Genomic DNA, 10817 nt, shown 5'->3' with positions numbered 1-10817 from the left:
GTGTAGATAATTGCTCCCAGTGAGTGTACTCGGTGGCTCCATCTTGGCCTCCCTGTCCACCTTCCTGCAGATGTGGATCAGTAAGGATGAAAACACAGAGGCTGGATCCTCCATCGTCCACAGGAAGTGCTTCTAAACACCATTCCCTCCACCCACGTATCCCATTCTAACCAACAGATGACCCCCACATCCTCCTGAACACACAGTCTGGGGTGAAGTTTCCCCTAGGTACAGATCTAGGATCAGCTTCCCCTTCCCCAATCGTAAGTGCAAAACTGACCAAAGATCAGTGTCTAGGGTCAACATCACCCTACTCCTTAACACACCAACCCATGACCTTCGACTCGTGTCCTTTGACACCCACCGTCTTAAAAACCCTCTCGTTGGCCACAAATGCAAGTATAAGACGAGTCAACAACATTATTTGGACATGAGTTAATAGAAAAGGATCTTTTAAAAGTGAGAGTTTCACTGGGGAGTTATTAAAAAGGTACAACATTCAGATTTGCAAAGCTTTCTTTATTGATGAGCAGACTGGGATTCTCAGTGTTACACAGAAATCATAATTTTACTTTATTTCTATTGCTGTACTAAAGCTTTTCCAAAGTCACATTTGACACAATGAGACATCATACCTTACAACCCATTGAAAAATTCAGAAGGGAAAAAATTATGCTGCTAAAATGTTAGTGAAGTTTAATACCATAATTAAATTGTGAATTAATTGGAAAGAACATTAAAGTCAACCTTTAAACATTTCTAAAGGATTTGTGACTTTATGACATGAAAGCTAACATTCAGTGTAATTTCATTATTTATTTTTGTCATAAAGATAATGAAACATTTCACAGAACATAGACAGAGAAATTGCCATGCAAAAGCTAACATCTTGCACATGTTTAGGCTGACTGCCTCTCCACCTCAGGTTTTTACTTGCCATACCAGAGGAAGAAAGGCCTACCGTTGTTGCCAGCATTCAGATTTCTTTCGATGAGAACCAAGCCGGCCTTCTCATAAGGACCATCTGCATTGTGGTTGGGTGTAATGGTCAAGACCTTGATAGGGAAAGATTCATATTTATTCAACCAGATAAACACTGACTGACCGCATGTTCCCTCGTTGAGGTTAACATTCAATGGGGTGAAACCGCGCTGCTGTAGGCTGAAATCCTGCTCATGGTTGATGGAGACATTCACCCTGGTGAGCCCGCTGCCCTTATCGGTGGATTGGCGATACCAGAGGAAGATCCAGTTTCCTCCAGCACCTCTATTGAGATCTTCATCCATCCGGATGTAGCCCTCGTTGAAAAGGTTGATGTCTTCTTGGAATGAGGTGGTGGCAGCAACATCGCAGATGTAGGTCACACTCTCTCTCTTCACCCAGAGGTAGATGTAATCTCGTGAGTTACCGCGGTTCAGATCACATGGTAGCCTTTCCCAGACGTTTTTGTATTGAGCGGCCTCTGCATTCACATTAGTGGTGAGTAGGAGATCTACAATGGGAATGTCGTACTTAGGGCTTGAACCACTAGAGTACCACAGCTGGATGGTGCCTCCCCCTGCTCCAGAGCTGAGGTCTTCGGGAAGCTCAGTGTACCCTGCACTCCTCAGGCCATCTTTCATTTCCTCAGTGAATGAAAACTGGATTCTGGTGATGGGTTCACCATTGCCCTTTTTGTACCACATGTAAACTCTGGTGTTGGATGAACTGCCTTGGTTGAGGTTAACATCCATTATGTGAAAGCCTTGGCCACGAAGCCGTTGCTCCCTTTCAGAGCTAGTGGAGATTGCAATTTCTGTGATGTATTTAGAAGTCATTTTGTGTAGTTTGAGACGAGTGTCTGTAAAGTAAGAATACATAGTGAGATTGGTCAACACCTCACATGAAGCAAGAAATGACCCACTAAATACACCAAAGTCCACAACATTTCATTTATAAAACATGAAAGAATGAATGGCTAGCTTTACTAAGCATTTGCTCCAGGTGTTCTAAAGGAATACATGGCATGTCAAAATTATGAATTCAAGGATGCACGAAAACGCCCCAAACAGATACTAAAACAGAAACATGGCCTTGCCTGAGTCAAATGATTAATTATTCAAATATATTGTGGCAAAGAAGGGGGTCGAGTGATAAATGGCAGATATGTGAGAGCAGAACTAATAAACGGGCTCTGCCCGATCACTAAAATGGCCACCCCGATCAGAACTACAGATCACAAAATGTCCGACTGCCAAAACTACAAGTCCCAGAAGCAAGGGGAACCCTCAGAAGGTGGAGCCAACACACAGATAAAGGGTCAAGAAAAACCAGGAAGAGGAAGTGAGGGCTGGAAGGATCTGTGACCCATAGAGAAAGAGACAATAGATATTGGCTGGATTGACTGTGTATGAGCTGGACTGTTTTGGACTTACCTGTTGGCGTTTGGACCTGGACCTACTGAGAACCCGATTCGTGTACCGAACCCTGCTATCCTTGACCTTGCCTACGACCTGGGTGGACCAGGACGGAGAGACAAACACACAGGTACTGTCCTGTTCGAAAGAACTCTCATTCTGGGGTAATTTGGTGACAGTTTCCCACTTAATTTGTGACAAACGCTCATAACCTTGAAGAGGTTTGCCACACGTGGTGGAGAATGTGGGCATATGGACTAACCATTCCGCTGGTTAGGTTAACCTCTTATGGCTCAAAAATCAGCAGTGAGTATCAGCAGTGGAAAGAGGTGGCCATTTCAAACGGCCTCGTACTCAATTCTTGCTCGTACAATATGCATATTATTATTACCTTTGGATATAAAACACCTTCTAGTTTCTAAAACAGGTTTAATTATTTCTCTAAGTGAAACATAACTCTTTTTACAGCCCATTTTCTGTAAAAAGTGACATTTCCAAGAAGCTATGTCTCTCTTCAAGATACTCTCTATAAAAGGCCTTGGCACTTAGGACTGTAGAAACACGTCACACATCTTCCCCTGGTTGTCATGCGGAAGTGAGAGAAAAAATGACTTGATTATCTCTGTCAGGGACTGAAAAGAACATCTTTGAGTGATAAGTGCGCACTTAATTTTTTTTTCTGGGCGCGAAGTAGGAACTGGACTGCGCTCCTGGAAAACACTTGTTATAGGTGAATATGACCTCCAGCTTCGATTTTCTTTGATACATGTCACAATATCATCCTAAAGTATGTTTTTTCAATATACTTTAATTATATTATTGAAATTTATTCTGGACTTTAGACGTGATGCGACGCAAGAATTTTGTCAAGACGGAGAGGTTAGCACGGCATGGCCAGTGTGCCATGCTAATTCAACAGGGACATCGTTCGTTCTAGGTCCAAATGAACACGGTTCTGAACAAAGGACCCTTTGGAGAACATTCTGATGGAAAATCAACAAAGATAAGGACCCAATTTGGGATGCTTTTTCATATATCTGTCGAACTGTGCTATCGCTAGCGTTTGACTAGAATCAATGCTGCTGTGTGTTAGCTATTGTAGTAAGCTAATATAACGATATATTGTGTTTTCGCTGTAAAACACTTCAGAAATCGGAAATATTGTCTGTATTCACAAGATCTTTCTCTTTCATTAGCTATCCACCATATATTTCTCTGAAATGTTTTTTGATGTATAATTAGTATTTGACGTTGGTGTCTGTATTTTCTCTGGCTACTCCCGTGCGATTTCTGACTGTAGCTATGATGGTGGCTAAGATGGTAGCAGTAATGTAAAACTGATTTATAGCTAAAATATTCAACTTTTTCGAACAAAACATAGATTTATTGTGTAACATGTTATAGGACTGTCATCTGAGGTAGTTTTTTCTAGGTTATTTAGGTTGGTTCTAGGTTATTTAGGTTGGTTCTAGGTTAGTTTGGTTAGCTTTGTGCATGCTAATTGCATGCTACCGTTGCTGTGAAAAATGTCTGTCTGTCTTTTGTATTTGGTGGTGAGCTAACATAAATATATGTGGTGTTTTCGCTGTAAAACACTTCAGAAATCGGAAATATTGTCTGTATTCACAAGATCTTTGTCTTTCATTAGCTATCCACCATATATTTCTCTGAAATGTTTTCTTATGTGTAATTAGTAGTTGACGTTGGTGTCTGTATTTTCTCTGGCTACTCCCGTGCGATTTCTCACTGTAGCTATGATGGTAGCAGTAATGTAAAACTGATTTATAGCTAAAATATGCATTTTTTTTGAACAAAACATAGATTTATTGTGTAACATGTTATAGGACTGTCATCTGAGGTAGTTTTTTCTAGGTTATTTAGGTTGGTTTTAGGTTAGTTAGGTTGGCTTGTGCATGCTACTTCATCCTACTTGTGCTGTGAAAAATGTCTGTCCTCTTTTTTATTTGGTGGTGAGCTAACATAAATATATGTGGTGTTTTCTCTGTAAAACATTAAAAAAATCGGACATGTTGGCTGGATTGACAAGATGTTTATCTTTCAAATGCTGTATTGGACTTGTTAATGTGTGAAAGTTAAATATTTAAAAAAAATAGATTTTGAATTTCGCGCCCTGCACTTGAAGTGGCTGTTGTCATATTGTGGGCGGTGTCGGGCTTGCAGCCTGAAGAAGTTAAACAAACCCCCCCCCCCAAAAAAACACTCCAAAGGGGAGTCAAGTTTTTTTTTGTTGTTGCTTTGTTTGATTAGGAAAGTTTCTCAGGAAAATGAGTATGGAGGGAGTCATACAGGCCTTGTTACAAGCGGCGGCCACCCAACAAGAGGCAACTAGAGCTCAACAAATAGCTCATCAGGATGCAATGTGAATATACCAGGACACGTTACAGGCCCAGCACCGCACCAACCAGCTGCTCAGAGAAGAGCAAGAGAGAAACAACCGGGAGTTAAGAGAAGGCCTAAAGGGGCTAGCGGACCAAATTGGGGCTCAATTACCAGCTGCAAATACCCAGAGGCGGGCCAATCATTTTCTTCAAAAAATGACAGCACAGGATGATGTGGAAGCATATCTTACCACCTTCGAAAGGACTGCAGAGAGGGAGAAGTGGCCGAAAGAAGAATGGGCAGGGCTTCTGGCACCATACCTGGCCGGGGACGCGCAAAAAGCGTATTTCGACCTGGAGTTGAAAGATGCACAGGATTACGATAAACTAAAGGGAGAGATTCTGACTAGACTGGGAGTGACCGATACCGTGAGGGCACATCGCTTCCACCAGTGGTCCTACCGATCTGGACAACCTCCCCGAACACAGATGTTCGACTTGATTCATCTGGCCCGGAAATGGTTGCAATCGGAGACCCGTTCCTCCGCCGAGATTGTCGAGACCATCGTACTCAACCAGTTTCAGCGAGGTCTACCCCAAGAAGTGCGACGATGGGTTGGCCAGAACGAGGTATTTTCCGCCGACCATCTCGTGGGCCTGGTTGAACGGTATTGTACGGCAGGAACAGCTGAGCAGGCACAGGAGGAAAGATTCCCATTCCCCAGGCCTGGGCGACCCAGCGGACAGGGTAAGACTGTCCCAACAGGTGGAGGGGGAAGAGAGCAGCGTGGGGCCATGAGGAAAGAATCAGAATCTGGCCGAGACACTAAGGGAAAAAACGGAAACCGGGACCGGGGGTCGAGGGGGTCTCCCCCCCGAATCCCTATTATCTGTTACAATTGTAATCGACCAGGACATATTGCAGCCTACTGCCCGATTTAAAGAAGAGCCAATGCAATGTAACCTCGGTGAAAAAGAAGATGACATGTGGTATGCATGTCCTGTTGTAACCACTGTACTTGAAAGATCAAGAAACAAACATATGTGCAGGGTGACGATTGAAGGGAAAGAGGTTGAAGCACTGCTGGATTCCGGCAGTATGCTAACCCTGGTCGTTGCAAACCTAGTGCCAACTCATAAACTGGATACAAGTCAGGATATCAGTGTTACATGCATTCATGATGATACCCGTCTGTACCCCACAGCCTTGGTGAGCATACAAACAGAGGACGGTCTGTTGGATTGTGAGGTCGGCGTGGTCCCAAAGATGCCATATGATGTAATATTGGGTAGATACTTTCCTAACTTTGCGAAGTTAGGCCAAAAGAATGGCATATTTGAGAAGCCAACAACCCTGACCAAGCAGGAAGAAGTATGGGGTCTTCAACCAAAGCCAAGAAAAGAGGTCTCTCAGGGGCCAACCTCACAGGTGCTAGTAGGGGAGGATGAGGATGAAGTAGCAACCCTCGTTGATAACGAACAGCCCGGTACTAGTGGGGCTGGGGTCGATCTGAATCCAGAGGATGACGATCTAGAACCAGCAGACCTGGCAGGGTCCTTGACTAATTTCGGGACGGCCCAAAACCAGGATCCAACCCTGCAGCAAGCCAGAGCAGACGTGCAGGTCGTCGATGGTACTCCCATAAATGATGGGATGAGGCCTAATAGTTTTCCCCACTTCATTATGAAAAGGGGTTTGGTGTACAGAGTCTCAAAAATAGGGGTTGATGTGGTTGAACAGTTGTTGGTCCCCACCCGGTACCGGAGGACAGTACTGGATCTAGCTCATGGGCACATTCTGGGTGGACACCTTGGTATCAATAAAACCCGAGACCGGATTGTAAGGAGGTTTTACTGGCCAGGAATTCAGGCTGAAGTGGCTCGGCATTGTGGAGAGTGCCCGGAGTGCCAGTTAACAGCTCCCCGACCAGCTGTTAGAAGCCCGTTAGTGCCACTCCCTATAATCGAAACGCCATTTGAGAGGATAGCGATGGATATAGTGGGCCCACTACCCAAGTCCGCCAGAGGACACCAATACATTCTGGTCATTCTAGATTATGCCACTCGCTACCCAGAAGCCATTCCCCTTCGGACGATGACTTCCAAAAATATTGCCAAGGAATTAGTGCTCTTGTTCACCAGGGTAGGGGTTCCAAAGGAGATCCTTACTGACCAGGGGACCCCCTTTAGGTCCCGCCTTATGGCGGACCTTTGTAAATTGTGGCAGGTGAAACAGTTGAGGACATCGGTTTACCATCCTCAGACGGACGGGCTGGTTGAGAGATTCAACAGGACCCTGAAGTCAATGCTCAGGAAGGTAATCGATAAGGATGGGAAAAACTGGGATTGCATGTTGCCGTATCTGATGTTTGCCATTAGAGAGGTTCCTCAAGCCTCGCTGGGGTTTTCTCCCTTTGAGCTGGTATATGGGAGGCACCCCCGGGGAATCTTAGACATCGCCCGGGAAACCTGGGAGCACCAATCCACCCCGTATACTAGTGTCATAGAGCACGTCACGGCAATGCAAGACAGGATAGCCACAGTCATGCCCATCGTCCGAGAGCACATGAGACAAGCACAAGAGCACCAGCGGCACACTTATAACCGGCAGGCTACCCTGAGGGAATTTCAACCGGGAGATAAGGTGTTAGTGCTGATCCCCACGGTAGAGTGCAAACTACTAGCCACATGGAAAGGACCATATGAAGTACTGGAGAGAATAGGAGAAGTAAATTATCAGATCCGACAGCCAGGTCGACGGCCACAGGAACAGATCTATCACATAAACCTGTTAAAAGCATGGAGAGAGAGAGAAACACTAATGGTCACATACCCTACACACACTCAGGAGGCAGCCGAAGTAAATATTTCACCTACTCTGTCCCCAGCACAAGTACAGGAAGTAAAGACCCTGATCCAGAAAAACAGATGTGTTTTCAGAGGTACCCGGCCGAGCTGAGGTTACGGCTCACGATATTGTTTCCCTACCAGGTAGAAAAGTGAGCATGAGGCCATATCGGGTACCCGAGGCTCGACAGGCCGCGATTAGAGCAGAGACAGAGAAAATGTTGACAGCTGGAGTGATCGAGGAGTCACATAGTGAGTGGTCTAGCCCAATTGTGATGGTCTCCAAGCCCGATGGGTCTTTGCGGTTTTGTAACGACTTTCGGAAAGTAAATGAAATCTCCAAGTTTGATGCCTACCCCATGCCCCGAGTAGACGAACTACTGGAGAAAATTGGTAAAGCTCGGTACATTACAACCCTGGACCTGACAAAAGGGTACTGGCAAATTCCTCTGACCCCCAGGGCCAAAGAAAAGACAGCCTTTGCAACTCCTGACGGTTTGTTTCAATACACCGTCATGCCATTCGGCTTACACGGGGCCCCAGCTACCTTTCAACGGCTCATGAACAAGGTCCTAAAACCGCACCAGGCATACGCCGCAGCTTATTTAGATGACGTGGGAATCTACAGCCCTGATTGGGAATCCCGCTTACCCCGGGTACAGGCGGTGTTAGACGCCCTTAGAAAGGCAGGGCTCACGGCGAACCCTGCCAAGTGTTATGTGGGGTTAGGGGAAACAGAGTATCTGGGATACACCGTGGGAAGAGGGTTAATCAAACCCCAACAGAAGAAGGTGGAGGCAATTAGAGAATGGCCGAAACCAGTAAATAAGAAGCAAGTTCGAGCCTTCCTAGGGCTGACCGGTTACTACCGGAAGTTCATCCCAAGTTATGCCACAGTGGCCGCCCCACTCACCGACATGACTAGAGCCAGAGGGCCAAACATGGTCAAATGGGATGAAAGGGCCACCAAAGCATTTAGGACATTACAGGAGGCTCTCTGCTGTAATCCAGTGCTGGTGGTACCAGACTTTGAGAAAGAGTTTGTGGTTCAGACGGATGCCTCAGAGGTCGGCTTGGGAGCAGTGCTATCCCAAGAGGTAGAAGGGGTGGAACACCCCATCCTGTTTTTAAGCAGGAAGCTGGAACCACGGGAAACCAACTACGCGGTCGTTGAGAAAGAGGCGCTGGCAGTAAAGTGGGCTCTAGAAAGCCTGAAATACTACCTGCTGGGGCGCCACTTCACCCTCATCAGTGACCATGCCCCACTCACCTGGATGCATAGGGCTAAAGAGAAGAACGCTCGGGTGATGCGGTGGTTTTTGAGTCTCCAATCGTTTCACTTTGACTTGAAACACAAAGCAGGGAAGGAAATGGGAAATGTGGATGGGTTATCCCGCATGCACGCATATTTTGCTGCGGTAGCCCGACCTAGGGGGTCGGATCTAGGGGGGGAGATATGTGGCAAAGAAGGGGGTCGAGTGATAAATGGCAGATATGTGAGAGCAGAACTAATAAACGGGCTCTGCCCGATCACTAAAATGGCCACCCCGATCAGAACTACAGATCACAAAATGGCCGACTGCCAAAACTACAAGTCCCAGAAGCAAGGGGAACCCTCAGAAGGTGGAGCCAACACACAGATAAAGGGTCAAGAAAAACCAGGAAGAGGAAGTGAGGGCTGGAAGGATCTGTGACCCATAGAGAAAGAGACAATAGATATTGGCTGGATTGACTGTGTATGAGCTGGACTGTTTTGGACTTACCTGTTGGCGTTTGGACCTGGACCTACTGAGAACCCGATTCGTGTACCGAACCCTGCTATCCTTGACCTTGCCTACGACCTGGGTGGACCAGGACGGAGAGACAAACACACAGGTACTGTCCTGTTCGAAAGAACTCTCATTCTGGGGTAATTTGGTGACAGTTTCCCACTTAATTTGTGACAAACGCTCATAACCTTGAAGAGGTTTGCCACAATATTAATTGGTTAACTGAAAAAACAACACTACAAAACATAATCACACAACTCAGGAGTGGTAACAACAGCCTCTTGAGGACTGCATTGGTAATATATTTGTTTCCTCTTCAGCTCTTACATAAATGACGATCTAAATTTAAGACTATGATTCTTTGATCTTCTGAATCAGGTGTTATGGTGCTCGTGGAACAAGTGCAACCATGTATCCCACCACCACCCCGCTCTTTAAAGTAGCCCAGTCATAGTCATATACACATAAGAACCCTTAATTGGAAGTAATTTCGTCACCAGCGATGTTGTGTTCTTCCTCTGTTCTGGAGTGTCAGACGTCTCTGGGAGAAAGTGTCTTCTCTGGGAGAAAGTGTCTTCTCTGGGAGAAAGTGTACACATCAAAGAGCTGAGTGTCTCTTTTATACAGTTTCTCCATTTACGGTGGCAAATGATTAACCTCTAACGAGCCTCTACCCCGGGTCCGGGATCACCCCCCACCCCCCCACACACTGATTAGCATAGCTAGCATAGCTTCACAAGTAGATAGTAGCATCTAAATATCATTAAATCACAAGTCCAAGACACCAGATGAAAGATACAGATCTTGTGAATAAAGCCACCATTTCAGATTTTTAAAATGTTTTACAGGGAAGACAAAATATGTAAATCTATTAGCTAAACACGTTAGCAAAATACACCACTTTTCTAACTCCATCAGTTTCTTACTACTTCAGGTGCTATCACCAATTCGGCTAAACTAAGATATTGATAGCCACTAACCAAGAAAAAACCTCTTCAGATGACAGTCTGATAACATATTTATGGTATAGGATAGGTTTTGTTAGAAAAAAGTGCATATTTCAGGTAGAAATCACAGTTTACAATTGCACCGACCATCACAAGACGACTAGAATTACTATAGAGAGCAACGTGTATGACCAATTTACTCTTAATAAAACATTTCATAAGAATAGACAAAGCATAGCAATGGAAAGACCCAGATCTTGTGATTCCAGACAATATTTCAGATTTTCTAAGCGTTTTACAGCGAAAACACAATAAATCGATAAGTTAGCATACCACATGTGAAAACGTTACCAGAGCATCGATTCCAGCCAAAGAGCGCTATAACGTAATCACCGCCAAAATATATTAATTTTTTCACTAACCTTCTCAGAATTCTTCCGATGACACTCCTGTAACATCATTTTACAACATACATATACAGTTTGTTCGAAAATGTGCATATTTAGCCATACAAAACCG

The 10817-nt window shown here is 45.0% G+C and overlaps 1 long non-coding RNA gene across 1 annotated transcript; it reads right to left on the bottom strand.

The window, feature by feature from the left end:
* Window positions 1-498: 498 nt before the first annotated feature.
* LOC139575637 (uncharacterized) lies at window positions 499-10010 on the bottom strand. Its single transcript, XR_011674985.1, has 2 exons — window positions 9849-10010; window positions 499-1840 (listed from the first exon to the last, which is right to left on the bottom strand). It is a non-coding gene; the product is annotated as an uncharacterized lncRNA (long non-coding RNA).
* Window positions 10011-10817: the final 807 nt, after the last annotated feature.

This window comes from Salvelinus alpinus, chromosome 5, assembly GCF_045679555.1.
Source record: "Salvelinus alpinus chromosome 5, SLU_Salpinus.1, whole genome shotgun sequence".
NCBI lineage: Eukaryota > Metazoa > Chordata > Actinopteri > Salmoniformes > Salmonidae > Salvelinus > Salvelinus alpinus.
This window is presented reverse-complemented; position numbering and strand designations above follow the sequence as displayed.